Source organism: Microtus oregoni, unplaced genomic scaffold (genome assembly GCF_018167655.1).
Source record: "Microtus oregoni isolate MIOR12 unplaced genomic scaffold, Mior012 000010F_ref0000083, whole genome shotgun sequence".
Lineage (NCBI taxonomy): Eukaryota > Metazoa > Chordata > Mammalia > Rodentia > Cricetidae > Microtus > Microtus oregoni.
Window position 1 is genome coordinate 19,103,187 of NW_024543069.1, and position 18,547 is coordinate 19,121,733.

Genomic DNA, 18,547 nt, shown 5'->3' on the forward strand with positions numbered 1-18,547 from the left:
ATATGTCCAGATGTATTCATAGGACTATATGGGGATCTAAGATAAAAGTATCATCCTTTAGGAGACCAGAGAGATGGCCCAGCATTTGTTACTCTTGCAGAGGACCTGGGTTTGGTTTCCAGCACCCACATGGTAGCTCACAACCCATCCCAAACTCCAGTTTTAGGGAATACAATGCCCTCTTCTGAACTCCATAAGCATCATGAACACGTGTGGCACACATACATGTATGCAAGCAAATGTCATACACATATACACATTTTTTTAAGTTTTTAAGCATCTTCCTGTAAGCAAGGTTTGTCTTTGGTTGTGTCTCGCCAGTCTGGGACCGCTTAGTGTAGACGTAGGTTAGCGGTTCTCAACTTGAGATTCCATCCCCAGTCATCTGTTCTCAAGCCAGGGCGGTCCTTGCAGGGTTCTTCTGATGTATCTGACAATGATGGTACAGTCTCAGCTTATTTCCGAGAAAATCTCCTCCTCAGCTCCCACCTCAGGGAGACAGGGAGTCTTAAGTTTTGTCCATTCAGTAATGGCACTGTAAAAAAAAAAAATCTATTTCAATTGTGCTGTGTTCACAAAATCCTTCTTCCAGGTTTTGCTTTCCCTTCAGGTTTGAGAGTCTGTATACTCTTAACCTCTTGTGGCTTTTAGAATGGATTTTCCAAAACTAATTTGAGATTTTCTGTTCTTTCAGGACAAGTGGTCCAAATAATCCAGTTTGTAGCTGTTGGAAACTGGAAATCCTAATGCTGTAGTTTGCTTGTAGCTTGTGGTTGCCCGCCTACTGGGGCGTGGCCTCTGATACTATCTACGAGGATGCAGAACCTGCATCCGCCCCGTTTTTCTTCCTTCCTTTTCTCTGGCTGCTCGCTTGGATTGTTGGATTGCGGGATTTGATCTCTGTCCACCGTTCAGGCAGAGAATTCTGATTTGTGAGTTTACTCCTAAATAAATAACTATCTGTTTCTCAATTCTGAGCTAGTGTGGGATTTCTTTCAAGCATCCGTTCATCACTAGGTCCCCTCATCATCCTAATCCAAGTCTTCAAACACTGAGGCACCAGGAAAAAAAAAAAAAAACCAGTTCTGCAGAATGGCTTCATAGTGTTGTTATGGAAATGCAGAATTGAGAAACTTTCCAGTAGTAAATACTGTCACTTACTGAGATTCTAGAGAAAACAGAAAATGAATGTGAAGACACCTAGGAACATCTTGTCTATGTGTTTATTTGTGACTTAATAAAACTGAGACTCTGAGATAACAAGCCCAAATATTGGACCCAAGGTGACTGAACCATACATATCAATGCATATACTATTCTGTCCATGAACCCATGAACTTCTCAGACTCTTGGAGAATTAAGGGTTATAGCTCTAAAATGTTTATAACGCAAATGACACTTGTGCTCCTGAATTTGTTTGGCTGTTGCTATGAGAAACATGAACGCCCAGTCACCAATTCTGCAAACCTAATGAGAAACAATGAAAAACATTTGCTGTTTGACACTTTATAGATAAGGCACAACGCTCACCAGATGTTTGGCTCCTTGGAGACATGGCCAGAGACAGCCAAGTTTAAAAAGCCCCTACACAAAGTCGGGTCTTCATTTCAGTCGCATGGCGGGATACATGGGGCCATTGAATAATTCCTTACTGCCACGGCAATTTGAAACCTGTAAAACCTGATCTATCGAAACTGAGACACCAGATTTAAATTAGAGCATGAATAAAGAGAAATGTGTTGGGAAATGAAAGTTGGCTGTTGAATGAATGAGCTTCATTGTGTAACTTTGCTGGCTAAACCAAAAGGCTTCCCTGACTACTTTTTCTAAACACAATGCTAAAACGGTGCAAACAATACATGAGGCAGGTCTAAGGAAAATACCTGTAAACTTGAACTTCTCAGATTAGTTACCCAAAAACCTCAATGAGCCAATGTGGATCTGATTAATTATGTCTATGATACAGACATATTGAATATTATTTTGTATTTGTGTGAGATCCCCAACATACTGTCTGCTGGGCAAACACCTACCTGGAGACAAAGTGATCACTCACAGTATTGGTTTCTGTCACCCATGAGATGGTCTAAGAGCTTTGTTTGTTTGCCTTGTGTTTTCCTCTGGGCTTTGGCTCTGCTCTGTCTTCTGCATTTCTGCTGTGCAGACTGGGTGTAGTGAGCGGGACAGGATCGCCATTACAAGATGGCGCCGACATCCTGTCTTGTTGGAAATAAACAACTCCATATTTGGCTCTGCCTTTGGGAGCTGCGTGTCCCCCACTTCCCACATGCATGGTGGATAAGGGTCCTTGGGCCTATCCCGATGCAGTCTGGTGTCAGCTGATGGTGGCAGCCAATTACAGGGCGACCCGTGTGCCAATTCCCTATATAAGCAGCTGCTTTAGTGCTCTTGGGCCTCTCTCTTGTTTCCTGTCCCTCTCGTCTCCTGCCCCTCGTTTCCTGCCCCTCGCTTCCTGCCCCTCGTTTCCTGCCCCTTCGCTTCCTGCTCCCCTCAACCAAGAGCACTCCAGTAAAGCGTGATCTGAGAAGAATCCTCGTGTGGTGGTTGTTCTTTCTCGCTGGTCGAGAAGTTCGCCGCAACTGGGGTTTAAATTCTAGCTTGTTAGTGAGCAGAAACAAGTTAGCAGCTTCTACTGCACTTGCCACAAAGATTCACAGAGCCTATGCTTTTCATCTGCAAATTACACCGTTGTAATGATTCCTTAATCCAATATTTAAGACCAGAGATGTTGATTATACTGCACTTAGTGGAAATCAAGTATGGCATATGATCAAAATATATTGTATTAAAATACTTAAAAGATATACATAAAATAGTATGAGGCCATTAATATGGGTTTCTAAATAAGTTGAAAAGTACAAATTTCCTTTACATTTTACCCCCAAAAATCCGTATAATGGCGTAAGAAGTCAAGCCAGACCAAGAGAATGTTCATTCTGAGTTCCATTTGCTGACTGAATTCTCCACTGCTTATTTTTGTCTCTCAAGATGCCTAGTATTGAGTTACAAAATGCACCAAGGCCTTCCCAGAAGGCTGCTAAAAGACATGTGGAATATCTTATCCCGAAATGTGGTTTTAATTTTCTGGCACCGGCTTAAAGAAAGCACAGTTGTTTGACAAACCCACCCCGGTTCTTTCTTCCAGCACGTCATGGCATCGTGCTATAGAGATAAAATTGAATTTGTTACCATCCACAATAAAGAGAGTGGCAAAGAAAGCTTTTGTTTGTTTGGGGTAGAATCATAAGCAAAATGTAATTATTTAAAGATTTTCAATGTTATGACTTGTAAATATAGTCAAATACATTTAGAATCATTTCCAGTTATTATGTAAAAAAGAAATAAAAATAATTATTGCTCTGAATCATTTGCATTTATATCATTTGTTCATAAAACCAACCCAGATTTTTCCATAAACGATACAATAATAACCACCAGATGAGGCAAGGAAGAAAAAACTTCCAACATTTTTGCTTACTTAGGGTATTAAAATTGCCTTTATATAATTTTTGTTCAACTAACATTTTAATAAAAGATTTTTAAAATTTATTTATTTTTAATTTTATTTTACATTCCAAGCAAAGTTTTCTCCTCCACTCCTGCTTGCCTCTCCCCCTCTCCCCAGCCTACCTCCCATCCACTCCTCCCAATGGGTGAGGGCTCTGATGGAGAGTCAGTAAAGTCTGGAATATTAAATTGGGGCAGGGCCAAGCCCCTTCCCCGTACATTAAGGCTGAGCATGGCAACCCACCATAGGGAATGGACTCCAACAAGCTAGATCATACACCAGGGATAGAGCCTGGCCCTTCTGCCAGGGGTAATAAAAGTTTTAAGACATTCTAAATCAAGGTATCTTGGGCTTTTTTCACACATTTCACTCATTTCGTTGTAACACAACAGAAAATTCTAGCTAATTTTAGAAGATATTAAGGAATCCTTCTTTCTTTCTTTTTTCCTTTAATTCTAAAATGGTATATCTTAATAAACTAAATCAAGCTGGCAGTTGTATGAAGTAAGCAATAATTTGATCTTTTCTAGAAGATACATTGGAGAAAGTGAGTTGTGTATGCAAGAATTTAAAGCTGCATAATAAGAAATGATGTTCTCAGTTTCTTCGTTTCATGCCTGTTTAAAAACAGTCATAACTTGGGCCATAATTTCTGCTTCTTTTCTTTACGGTGCTCCCCTTGATTGTGTAATTTTTACTGACAACAAACTATCCCCAAAATTTAAGTAGCTTGAACCAGCAACATGCATGATCTCTCAGTCCCGGTTTAATTTTTGTATGCTATGTTTACACTCATGGTATTTGACATGTATGATAGAATGGTGACTATAGTAGAAGAAATTAATATAGATATCATGCCACATGTGACATGTTTTTAAGAAAACAGTCTAGTTCTTTAAAAAGAACCTCATACAATACAATGCTAACTAGAGTTTTCATGCTGCGTACTAGATCTTTAGAAGTGTTTTCCTTAATATAAAATATTTTATATTGTTTTGTTTCTATCTCCCTTCTCCACCCCATGAGGGATCATTATTTTATTTTCTGAATTCCATCTTTTATATATAGGAAGGAGTGTCGACCAAACGTCAATCAACTCAACACCAGGAATGAGTTGCTACAAAAGACAGCATAGACATTATCAACCATTTCAATGCACAAACCACAGTCCAATGCAGAGAGACAGAAGAATCCTGGCCAACGCAGCCCATATCACCCTCAAGAAAACTGGGTCTGCAAAATTAAAACTGAAAAGCTTCTTCTAGCTATGATTGCTGCAAGATCTTTCTAATCCCATGAGAAATAGGCATCTCATTCATCTGTTTTCTCCTTACTGTTCTACCCCACCTTAACTACCTTTTTCAAAAAAAATCACAAAAATCCAAGCAACACCGATTCATGTCATTCTTCTAACTGTTGCCAGCTGGATGTCAGTGATCACCTTGACGTAGAAGCTTCTTTATTAATGAAAGAAAAATAGAGGAAGCACAGGTGAACCTCTATATGAATGAACAATCATGTCATGACTGAGATTAATTAACACATTTCTTCCTTGTTTGCTTTTTATAATAAACAGCCTGAGTTTTGGGATTGCCACTGGTATGTCTCCATTAGAGGGCAGACTCCATCTGAGCCTAGCTTTTCTGTATGCGTGTCTACTGTTCCTTCATTCCCTGTTGCCCCTATTAGGTAGTTAATCCTAAACCATGAAGGTCATTCCCATGGAAATGACTTTTCTGAGAAACGTTACTTGTCGCTTGCCATTCAATGTTTCCACCAAGCCTGTAACCAAGATATATGTACATTTTATAATCATAATGTGTTTTGTAATAATTATAATTATGTACTCATCTTGCTTATATGCTGAGCCCTCCACCTATCTCAGGTAGCACCGATATATTTTAAAAACTGTCATGATTTATGACCTTCTTTGTTCTGCTCCTATGAAAACTTCATGAAACTGCTGCCACGGTGTGTGTTGGCTTGAATGAAAATGACTTCCGTGGGCTCCTTGGGAATGGCACTGTTAGGAGGTGTGACCTTGTTGGACCAGGTGTGGTCTTGTTGGAAGAAGTGCTCCACTGAAGGGGGGGGGAGGGGCAGGCTTTGAGGCTCGGGAAGCTCAAGTCATGCTACTGCCTGTTGATTCAGATGTACAACTCAGTTCCTTCTCCAGCATCACGCCTGCCTGTGTGCTGCCATGCCTCCCAATGGGCTAAAGCCCTGAACTGTCTGCCAGCCCCAATTAGACTTTCCTTCCTAAGAGTGGCCGTGCTCATGGTGTCTCTTCACAGGAAGACAAACCCTAAGACATGTTGGAACATGGAATTGGGGTAACCTGAATCTGTGTTCCTGGGCCATGTTCACTAACATGTGACCCCAGAATAAAGGAATTCTTAACAACTTTGAGTTAAGAACTGTGTTTGTACAGTGCACTATTGGTTTCCACCATTCAGCTTTGAGTTAAGAACTGTATGTTTGTAGAGTGCAGCTATGGATTTCTGCCATTCTAATCCCTATTATCTGTATCTGGTAGAAAAGGTTGATGTATGTGAATTCTTTCAACTCCAGATTTTTTCAAATCTTTCAGCTTCTGAGCCCAGAATTTCTTTGATTAACTCTACTTGATTTTGAAAATCCCAGTGGTTAGGATTTGCAGTAATAATATACATAAACCTGGGTAAGCTAAAAATATGACAAGTGAAATGTCAAATGTCACATGCTTGGGAACTTGAGTGTTAGGAAGTTTAAGGACATAAATACCTACTTTAAATAGTTAATTAGTCCTCCTCTTCTATTCTTGCTTTGTGTAATGTTCCCCTAACATTCATCAACTTAATTGGAAATGAGTAGCTTTTATTTGTACTTAGAGAGAACAGTCTCAGTGACTTCATCCTTCCCAAGTCATACTGTTGAAACACATGTTTTTAAAAATGGAACTCACTCCCCCATACTTTTGTAATTTAGGATCTGCCTTGTTTTTCTGATGCAAAATGATTTATTCTTCAAGAGCAATAGAATTGCATTGGATTCTCTTATAGCAGCCAGAAATAAATCTTTCTGACTAAATATGGAATGCTGAGATTATTCTTTGGAACTGTTTTTTTATTGAATCTTTCACATGAAGCTTTGTTCTTTCATCATTTGTCCATACATATATGCAGCTTAACTATGTTCAGAGAATTAAAATAACAATGAAGAAAAAAAGAAAACTGTATGTTAGGGATTCACTATATATATTTCAAAATTCTCTAAAGATCTAAGATGACCACCCCCCAAAATCCCTTCATTTATTCTATTTTTTTATTCTGCTATGCTTTCTAAAATAAAGAACATAATGTGTAATTTATAAGAAAATAAAACATTCAGCCGGGCGGTGGTGGCACACGCCTTTAATCCCAGCACTCGGGAGGCAGAGGCAGGCGGATCTCTGTGAGTTCGAGACCAGCCTGGTCTACAAGAGCCAGTTCCAGGACAGGCTCCAAAACCACAGAGAAACCCTGTCTCGAAAAACCAAAAAATAAAAAAATAAAAAATAAAACATTCATGAAGTTTTGATGTTTACTTTTCCCCACCATTAGAAACACTGAGATTTAATAACTCATATTTTGCTATCAGTGAAGAACGCTAATGAATGAAATAAATTATGGTACTAAAGCAGACATAGAAGTTGAGATTAAAAAGAGTAGACAGGAGAATCTTGAAGAAAATAACGAGTATTAGCTTAATAGTTTTTAATGCTTTATCTAATAAGGGTGTGATTCTCCACTCTTAAAATAATGTCTCTAAAATAATATACATTTCCTACTTAAAAATTCAGATTTGTTATAGTTTGTTCTTTATTGCTGTGATAAACACCATGACCAAAGCAGCTTGTGGTGGGGGGGGGGGGGGAAGGGGTTCACTTCATCTTATAGGTTATAATCAATCGTGGGAGGAAGCCAAGTTAGGAACTCAGGTTAAGAGCTTGAAGCAGCAACCATGAAGGAACGCCGCTTACTGACTTCGTTTTTGTGACTTGTGCTCAACCAACTTTCTCACACAACCCAGAACTACATAATCAGGAGTAGTAACACCTGTAGTGGGATGGGCCTTCCCATAGCAATTAAAAAAATCAAGAAAAAGCTCTACAGACATACCTAGAGGCCAGTAGGATTTAGGGAGCTCTTCAGTTGAGATTCCTAGGTTAATATGCATTTTGTCAAGCTGACAGATGAAGCTAACTATGACAATATCCCATAATATCACCATGGTGTGGAATCATCACATGTATGGTGACCTAACCACATGTTCTATACTCTCCAAACCATGATTATGGTTTCAAATTCTTTCACTTCTCTTTCGCAGTAGCTGATTTCAGAAACCAACTGATTGCTGTCCTTCTAAATTCAACTCTAGGGTAGTTAGTGAGACAAATAGAGTTCTCTCTATGTGCTTACATGGCTAGCTTGTTCTTAGAAAATGCTCCTGAGGGCTTGGGATGCAGCTCAGTGGACAGAGTGCGTGCCTAGCTTGCACCAAGTTTGGGATTCCATCCCTGGCATTGCATTCAACACACAACTCGGTGTGGTGATACATACCTATAAATTTAATATTTGAGATGCAAAAGTTCATGGTCATCCTCAACATCGAAGTGAGTCTGAAGTCAGCATAAACCACATAAGACAGCATCCAAAAAATAGGAAAGGAAAGGGATGGAAAAGAAAGAAAAGGAAAAAAAAAAAAGAAAAGAACGATAAGGCTCATAAAAATCCCAACCACACAATCATCTTCACATGTACAAGATTCACTTCACCTTGGGACAATTTCCAACACATTATCTGAAAGAAACTGAAGGAGTGAGGGTCAGACCCAGGATAGAGCCAGGGAGATTTTTCTTTGTGGGCAAGGCATTTTATGCAAGTTGGACAGGTTCCTGGCCAACACTGTATCTGTGCTTGTCTTTTTGAGACACTCTGCTCCTTGCTATCACCACACAAGACATGCAGCAAGTTACTGTAAGGTATTAAGTTGTGGATCTTCTTCCCAAAGATACGGAAAATATTGATAAGGATTCTTGGATCACTAGTATGCCTATTTTAAATTTTGTTTAAATTTTATTGCTTTTGTTGTTTGCTCTAGAGATTTTTGGAATGTGCTTTACTTTAACTTCTGATGAAACAATGCTTGCCTGTTAGTCATCTGTGAGTCAGTTTATTGCTGAACTGTAGTTAGGGTGTTGTTGGCCCTCGGTACTTCCAATAAGAATTGGGATAAAGGAAAGGTGGATAGGGGAGCACGGAACCACAATTCTTAGTTAAGGGAGCCACTTTAGGGTGGGCAAGAGACTTGACCCTAGAGGGGCTCCCTAGTGCCCAAGATGAGGTTCCCAGTTAGTTCCTTGGGCAGCTGAGGATTGGGAACCTGAAATGACCCTATCCTAGAGCAATACTGACGAATATCTTGCATATCATCATAGAATCTTCATCTGGTGATGGATAGAGATAGAGACAGAGACCCACACAGGAGCACTGGACTGAGCTCCCAAGGTCCCAAGGAGGAGCAGAAGGAGGGAGAACATGAGCAAAGAATTCGGGACCACGAGGCGTGCATCCACCCACTGAGACAGTGGAGCTGATCTACGGGGAGCTCACCAAGGCCAGCTGGACTGTGACCGAAAAAGCATGGGATAAAACCGGACTCTCTGAACATGGCGAACAATGAGGGCTGATGAGACACCAAGGACAATGGCAGGGTTTTTTTTTTTTTAAATATTTATTTATTATGTATACAATATTCTGTCTGTGTGTATGCCTGAAGGCCAGAAGAGGGCACCAGACCTCATTACAGATAGTTGTGAGCCAGCATGTGGTTGCTGGGAATTGAACTCAGGACCTCTGGAAGAGCAGGCAATGCTCTTAACCTCTGAGCCATCTCTCCAGCCCCTGGCAGGGGGTTTTGATCCTACTTAATGTGCTGGCTTTGTGGGAGCCTAGCCAGTTTGGATGTTCACCTTCCTAGATATGGACGGAGGGGGGAGGACCTAGGACTTAACACAGGGCAGGGAACCCGGACTGCTCTGTGGACTGGAGAGGGAGGGGGAGAGGAGTGGGGGGAGGGGGAGAAGGGTGGGAGGAGGGGGAGAAGGGTAGGAGGAGGGGGAGAAGGGTGGGAGGAGGGGAAGGGAAATGGGAGGCTGGGAGGAGGTGGAAACTTGTTTTTTGTTTATGTTTTTTTTTCTTCTTTTCGCAATATAAAAAAAAGAACACAGCTTCCACTTGCATTCCCCATTAATTTAATAATTTTTAAAATGTGGAAACAGAAAGAGAAAAATACAAAGTCCATAAAAGTATTGTAGGTCTGAAAACAGAACAACACAAATTTCCCCATTTTCAAGGTACCAGTTACAACACAAAAACACAGTTGTCATTTGTACTGTGTTAGTAACAGGAAATCCTAATGTGGATGGGCATGCAGTCACTTGCAAGTGGGCTAAAGAATCGCCACAAAACAATTCCTAATATCTGAAATTCTTTTAAGGATAAAAATAAGTCACAACAAGATGGCCTGGATGTTTACTGACAGCAATATGTAAGGTTAGCATACATCCTGCTTGCTAGAAACCATTTGTGGCGGTCCACAGAATTGGAGCCTTATTTCTATCGGAAATGTCTATTTCCTTATGCATTTGACTCTGCTGTGCCTTGTAGATAATGTAAAGAACTGTACTCTGGCACCAGAATTTCCCAGCCACTATTAGTAATTCAACAATAAAATACTTTAATGATAAGTAATGGCCACTTTTCTCTCTAACAATGATTTGTACTTGCCCGCCCATCTCTTCCACTCAGCATGTTATTTAAGAAAGTGTGCTTGTAGGCTAAGGAACACAAGGGTTAAGGAGGAATGTTAAATGACTTTGACAACAGCCGTCTCAATATAAAGTGACTTTAAAAAAAATGTAGGAATTCAACATTAATATGTGCACTGCTATATAATGTGGAGGTATTTGTCATTGTGGGAAGCTGAGCATCTCACACATAGGCAATGTCAATTAGAGAAGTAATCTGCAGGCTAACGAGCGCTGCTCTGCCAGTGGCATGAGTGTATCCTTTAAATTGTTTGGGGTCACAGACGTGTTGAAGAGTGCATTTGAAAAAATATTCAATAAACTTAAATACCATATAAATCATTTAAAAACATTCTAAAAAGAATTTCACCAAAATACAATGAAACAATAATATAATTAAGATCCAGAGTGGTAGTTTTGATTGTATTTTGACTATTGTGTAATAATGCCATGAATGTAGTATTGTTTCCCAACACAGTGTTATACACACACACACACACACACACACACACACACATACCACGTGCACTTTTTTTTCTCACTTTAGCTTTAAAAACTATTTATTTTGTATATTTAGGTATTTTTGCCTCCATATGTATCCGTGTACCATGTGTACGCCTGGTGCCCAAGGAGCTCAGGAGAGGCTGAGCCCCTGAATTGGAGTTATGGATGGTTCTGAGCTCCCATGTGGGTGCTGGAAACTGAACCTGGGTCCTCTGGAAGAAGAAGGTGATCTTCACTGCTGAGCCACTGATTCTGCCCCCCTTCCTTCATCTACAATTGTTATAATTATATTGGCATTAATGGACTCCCTGGAGAAAATATTATAGAACACTTTTTAGTATACAAACTTACTAAGCTTAAATCTGGCATCTCAGTATTTCTTCTTGCAGTGTGACAGATTATTTTCCTGGAGAAACATCACACACACAAACATACACATCTATTCAGCCTAGGATAGACCAAAGTAACAGGTACGCCATGACTCATAAACAACCACATCATCAAAAAAGTTCACCCCAATAGGAGTGATAACTCATGAAAACTGCATTCCTGGAGCTCTCTGCACAGCTCCCAGACAGCTTGAGAGTGTGAGAAGTTTCTCTGCAGCTCAGATGGCTACAATGCTCTCCTTTAACAGCTGTTTATTGTTTTTATAAAGTTCAAGAGGTATCTTTGATATTCTTTGGAATTCCTCACAAGTGTGCCAAGAAGTTTGCCTTTTAGTTAACTCCAGATCTAGTCAATTTGACAGTCAAGATTTACTATTATACCATGCTTGAGAATCATGATGCCCTCAGAACATGTCCATTAGTGATGGCCATTGATACAGTACCTTTAAGAAATTCCACATGTTATGCTTATAATAGCTAAATTGGGGCATTCAGAGCAACAAGCTCTCCTCCTGATGTCTTTTTTTTTAAATTTATTTATTTATTAAGGATTTCTGCCTCCTCCCTGCCACCGCCTCCCATTTCCCTCCCTCTCCCCCGATCAAGTCCCCCTCCCTCATCTGCTCAAAGAGCAATCAGGGTTCCCTGACCTGTGGGAAGCCCAAGGACCGCCCACCTCCATCCAGGTCTCCTAAGGTGAGCATCCAAACAGCCTAGGCTCCCCCAAAGCCAGTACATGCAGTAGGATCAAAAGCCCACTGCGATTGTTCTTGAGTTCTCAGTATTCCTCATTGTCCGCTATGTTCAGCTAGTCCGGATTTATCCCATGCTTTTTCAGACCCAGGCCAGCTGGCCTTGGTGAGTTCCCTATAGAACATCCCCATTGTCTCAGTGTGTGGGTGCACCTTTCGTGGTCCTGAGTTCCTTGCTCGTGCTCCCTCTCCTTCTGCTCCTGATTTGGACTTTGAGATTTCTGTCCGGTGCTCCAATGTGGGTCTCTGTCTTTGTCTCCTTTCATCGCCTGATGAAGGTTATATATATATATATATATATATATATATATATATATATATAGAGAGAGAGAGAGAGAGAGAGAGAGAGAGAGAGAGAGAACTCAAGAAACTAGACCGTAAAAGGCTAATCAACCCAATTATAAAATGGGGCACTGAGCTGAACAGAGAATTCTCAACAGAAGAACTTCAAATGACCAAAAGACACTTAAGGTCATGCTCAACTTCCTTAGAGATCAGGGAAATGCAAATCAAGACAACTTTAAGATACCATCGTACACCTGTCAGAATGGCTAAAATAAAAAACACCAATGATAGCCTTTGCTGGAGAGGTTGTGGAGAAAGGGGTACACTCACCCATTGCTGGTGGGAATGCAAACTTGTGCAACCACTCTGGAAAGCAGTGTGGCGGTTTCTCCTCCTGATATCTTATTTCTAAACTCTGGATCACTACTGCCACTGGGTCAATATGTGTTATTTCTGCCTTGGTTCTCTGCCCACATCTGTATCTGCATATGGTTCTTTCTCATTTGTTCTAGCTACAGAATGTGATCAAGCAATCTATGTTTTTAACAAGTCTAAATCCTGAACAACTCTTTATGAAAGACTATTTAATGGGAGGAAGAGACCCAGGAAGAGGTGGGGAGAGTTGTAGAAAGATGTATATGTTTTTTAAAATGTACAAAGGATTAAACATGTCACAATAAAACCCACTGTTTTGTATGCTAACTAAAAAGAAAATTATATCTATAGAAAATTATAAAAAGAAAAAATTTTACCTAATATATTGGTTCATCATCTTGAGGTTAGTTTACAAGAATTTCCTGCTGGATCATTTTTTATACTGATATGCTCATAAGGAAACCACATCCTGATTTCAAATTATCTCTCCATCGTCCCCATCTCTATGACACTATGAAAATACTAACAGGTAGGAGATTTGTGCTGGTCCATTTTCCATCAGCTTCACACAGCTTGAGTCATCTGCAAAGAGGGAACCTCAACCGAGAAATTATCTCTACCAGATTGGCCTGTGCACACATCTGTTGGGCTTCTTGTTCATTATTAGTAATTGCTGTGGGCAGTCGCAGCTACTGAGGGCAGCGGTAGCCCTGAGGTGTGTAAGAACACAAGCTGAGCAAGCCATGCTAAGCAAGCCAGAATGCAGCGTTGCTCCATGGTCTCTCCTTCAGTTCCTTCCTCCAGGTTCCTGCCTTCAGTTCCTGCCCTGGCTTCCCTCAATGATAGACTGTGACATCCAAGTATACGATGTAATAAACTATTTCTTCCCCAAGTTGGTTTATTTAGTGTTTTATTACAACAGAAAAGCCTAAGTAGAGCACCAGCAATACTATTAGCTAACAAATAAGTGCCCAGAAGCCTGCAGGTTGGCGTAGGTTGCTTTTACTTCAGTGGTGTCAAAGCAGGGCTTATATCAGTTATTCTTTCTGCCTCCATTTTCAAGTGTATATCTTGATTATTCCTTCTGATTAGCATGAAAAATTACAGAACTTAGAAGTAGTGGTGAGTGTGCCTAAATTAAAAGACATATAAGAATCTGGGCTCTGTTGCTCTGTTTTCATGATTGTTGAGTCTTTAGATCCATACACTGTGATGATTATCAAGCTTTGGTTTTTAGTTTATTTTTCTTTTTTTGGCTTTTTGTTTGTTTGTTTTGTAATTTTTAACTGCTTAGGCTTGGTATAAAATACTTTAATTTAGGTACTTAACTATAATAGTGGTATAATTGGCACATTAAATACCATAAAAGGTTGTGAATAATGTCAGTGGTGTAGAGATGACAGCAACATAAACTCTGTGGGTAGATTTACAAGGGGAAGAAGACAGAGCCATTGTGTGAACAACATTAGCTGGGTGTTTACCAGTACAGCTTCTACCGTGACTTAATTATGTCCTTTTCAGGGTGGATAACTGAAAGAAAAGTATTGAGTGAACTATAGTAAAAAGCAGTAAAGTTGACAAACAATCCTGACATATAGGTGAAAGACCATAGTCCAGGAATTTATGTCAACCCCAGGTCCCTATGTGCAGCCCCAAGACATTGGCCAATCAGACACTTATAACTTCACCCCCTTCCTAGACAATTGCACTTCACATATTTCACACAACCATTAAATAAAACTGCATTGAAAAGGGAGAACTTATTTTCTAATGATACTAAAATATAAATTGTGTTATGTGAACAAGAAGCCTGGTGATGCTATTAACCTATAGACTCTTAATTTCGTGGTAGAAATATAAACACGCAGGTGGAGGCCAGAAGATAGAAGGCTTAACAGCATGGCCTTCCAATTGTGAAAGTAATTCAGTATTGTGTTCGGGCATCTGTAATAGGGAGGAGGCCGCTAGTTTGTTCCTGGCCGCTTAGCCCCGAAATAATCACAGGGAAACTGTATTATTTAAATCAGTGCTTGGCCCATTAGCTCTAGCTTCTTATTGGCTAACTCTTACATCTTAATTTAACCTATCTCTATTAATCTGTGCATCACCACAAGGTAGTGGCCTACCAGCAAAGTTTCAGCACATCTGCCTCCAGCTGCGGCTCCTTGGCTTCTCTCTGACTCCACCCTTCTTTCTCCCAGCATACAGCCTAGCTTTCTCTGCCTAGTTCTGTTCTTCCCTGCCATAGGCTCAAAACAGTTCTTTATTCATTAACCAATAAAAGCAACACATAGACAGAAGGACCTCCCACACCAGGTATCCCTTTTCTTATGGTGGTTAAATATAACCCCCAAATGGGCATAAATTTAATAGCCACTTCATCAGAATATATCTGATAACTAATTACACTTATAAAGCCTATGGCTTATGTAGGATCTAAATATAAATGTAATTATTGGCATAACTAAATAGGAGAAATTGAACTAGAACAGACATAAAATAAACTTTGACTTTCCTATAGTCAAAGTTAAATAGTTATACAGGCTATATAAGAGGTGGGAAGTATTCCTAACATGAATGTTAAGAATATTTGAAACATCTAGAAATAAAATGATCCTGAGTGGTGATCTGGGAAAATAGACTATAACTGCTGTCATTTCTCTGAGGTTTGCTGAAGTTGAGGTCTGGAAGGCCAGACCTTGGTTAGAAATAAACAAAGGAATGCAAAGCTATGACGTCAGTCTAGCAGAGTTCTGGAAAAACTACAAACCGTGACTGCCAAGAACATACTAAATGTCATATTTCCAAGGCAAGTGTCCACACTTGGACATCAAACACGAACTCTTTTCCTTTTTTAAAAAATTCTTCTCTCATATATTACATCCCAACCTCAGTGTCTTCTCCCTCTTCTCCTCCCAGTCCTCCACACACACCTCCCTTCTTCTCCAGATCCAGTCTTTCTGTCCCTTCAGGAAAGGGCAGGCCTCCCAGGAATAGCAACCAAATATGGTATATCATGTTGTAATAAAGACTAGGCACCTTCCTTATATTAAGGTTGGATGAAGCAACCCAATAGGAGGAAAAGGGTTTCAAAAGCAGGCAAGAGAGTCAGAAGCAGTCCCTGCTCCCACTGTTAGGAGTCCCACAAGAACATCAACCTATACAACTATAAAATATATGCAGAGGACCTAAGTCGGACCTCTACAGATTCCCTGATTGTTACTTTAGCCTCTGTGAGCCCCTGTGAGCTCTAGCTGGTTGATTCTGAGGGTTTTCTTGTGGTGTTCTTGACCTTTCTGGCTCCTATAATATTTCTTCCCCCTTTGTCACCTGATTCCTTGAGTTCTACCTAATGGGTGCCTGTCTGTCTCTGCATTGGCTCCCATCACTGTTGGATGAAGCTTCTCTGATGGCGATTATGCTAAGCTCCAGTCTAAAAGTATAGCAGTGTATCATTAAGAATCACTTTACTGATTTTTTTTAGCCAGTCATGTTTGGTTCTGTCCTGTATCTCTGGGCTATCCAGCCTCTAGGGCCCGGCCCTCCAGGCAGTGTTAGAGGTGGGCTCCCTCTCATTCTTGGGTCTCAAGCTGGACCAGCCAAATTTAAGAATATGACTGGCTCTGCAGTGAAAGACCCTCAGAGTGGTCCTTCCCTCAGGAGGAGACCCCTAACCCAAGGAACAGTCGACACCCCTGGCTGCAATTAGCAAGAGGTTTATTGGGTGGGCACAGGTACCTGTGGACGTCAAAGTCCTTTCGGAGGACTTGCGCGCCTGCAGGCTGGGAGAAGGTCTTTTTATAGGAAAAGGGTAGCAAAAGCAGGCATACAGAAGCAATGCATGGTTACAGGGATCTCATTGGTCAGTTCGAATGAGGCGATGGGTTCATTTAGGGGACAAGTTCCCCGGAGACATGAAGGTCTGATAATAATAACAGACTTGGCCCTATCTACGGTACATGTAGTTTTTTTCAGAACTGTTCGTTCCCCTCCTAGGCCTGGTATCTGACCACAGATATCCTGTTTGACCACCTAGGAGTACTGACTTTACCTTGAACTTACATTTATTTGTGTGAAGGCTTTGCAAAATGGCATTACAGCAGCTAAGCTGGGGTCTTTCATGCAGAATTAAGCACCTTGTTCATAACATATAGGTTTCTAGGGTTAATTCTAACTCTGACTCCCTGACTCTGCAATTCTACCTTATAGTTGACTTACTCATTACTAACTAGAAACCACTTGGTAATTAGCTGTTGGATATGGAACTGACTTATTTTTTTTATCGAAACAAGGCAGTCACAGCTTTGGCAAGTACATTTATACTGTAGAACCCAATTGTTTGGGCTTGAATCAAATGAGGCATTCCTACTTTCAAGACGCATTGTCTGAGGTGCGTCCTACAGTGAGAACAGTAGAGATGTGGTCCTTGTGTGTTCTGGATGCTATCATAAGGTGGGAACCAACTGACATTTTTGAAAAAAAACTTATGACATTTGGCACAGAGTAAATCTCCCATAAGTGTCATCTGCAGCTATAAATTATCTCTGTAGCCGTCAATTAACAAATTCTAGATTATATTAACACAAAGGTCTCTAGAGACCCACCCTACAGTGTCTGATATGGTGGGCCTGGTATGTGGAGCTTGAGAACTTGTCTAGGTCATGCTGACACGGCCTGGACCACATCGTCAGAACATCTGCACCAAAACATTCATTCCAAGTTCTCATCAAAAGCTCATGTGTGCTCTAACGATAGGACTGAAGCAGTTGTTTTAGTCAAATTAGTCCAATGTCTGTGAGTGAAAACAGTGGAAGCCTGCTAGAACAGCAAGAGCTATTGACTGTCAACAAATTGGTAGGGGTAGTTTTAGAGGAAACACTGACCTTGGATGGTGTGGGTAAGGATGAGAATGGAGAGAAAAATCTCAGAAGATCCAGAAGAATTTCAATCTAGTTCTCCTTTAGAAGAGGGTTTCTCAAGCTGGCAGTGCTGACTCAGGCCTGTGATCCTCATTCCTGAGCAGGCTGAGAGAGGAGGAGGATCAGCTGAGCCCAATAATTCATAAGAAACTTCAGCAATATAGCAAGACCCATCATCTCAAAAGGGGGGATCTCTCCCTCTCTCTGTCTCTGTCTCTGTCGTCTGTGTGTGTGTGTGTGCCACAATAACATTCAGCCTTACAAAAGGATGTCATGACCTTTGCTACAATGTGAAAAAAAAAAATAAAAGATATCATGATATGCCAAGTGAAATAAACCATATACAGAAAAAAATTGCATGTTCTTATGTACGGAGTATTTTTCTAATCAGACAAATATACAGAATACAGACAAAGGTGGTTTATGAAATTGGGGTTGGAGATGGTTACACCTTTATCAGAGGACCCAAAGCAACAACTATAGGGTAAAGGAATCCAGAGATTTAACATTATAGGGACTGTGTTTAAGAGTGCATCTTGCTGACACACACATTTGCACACACAGAGAACAAAGAAAGTGATAATACATTGATTTGTTTCATTCTTCAAGTACTCCATATTTTCATGTGGCACACATCAAACATTTGTAACCAATAAAGAGGAAGAGAGTAGGTGCCTCCCTCAGGGCCAAAGAGTGTGTGTAAACTTTGGACACCTCAGTTCTCAGCTAATTCAACTTGCAAGCAGAAGTAAGAGGAGCTACAGACCCAGGACAGCCCACAGGAATTAAAGCATCTTTGAACGCTATTGTCGTCATCATCATCATTAGCATATATCCTTTGTGCAGCCTGACGGGTTTCATTACATTTTTACTCAAATATATCATGTGCTGCGTGTGTGTTTGCCACCACCGCTGCTGCCCCCCCCCCCCCCCACAGCCCCGCTCCCTCCCGGCACCTTTAGCTT

General features: G+C 40.6%; 1 long non-coding RNA gene across 1 annotated transcript; it reads right to left on the minus strand.

Moving 5' to 3' along the window:
* Window positions 1-451: 451 nt before the first annotated feature.
* LOC121452739 lies at window positions 452-17,565 on the minus strand. The gene is made up of 3 exons (XR_005974917.1): window positions 17,547-17,565; window positions 8,110-8,168; window positions 452-535 (listed from the first exon to the last, which is right to left on the minus strand). It is a non-coding gene; the product is annotated as an uncharacterized LOC121452739 (long non-coding RNA).
* Window positions 17,566-18,547: the final 982 nt, after the last annotated feature.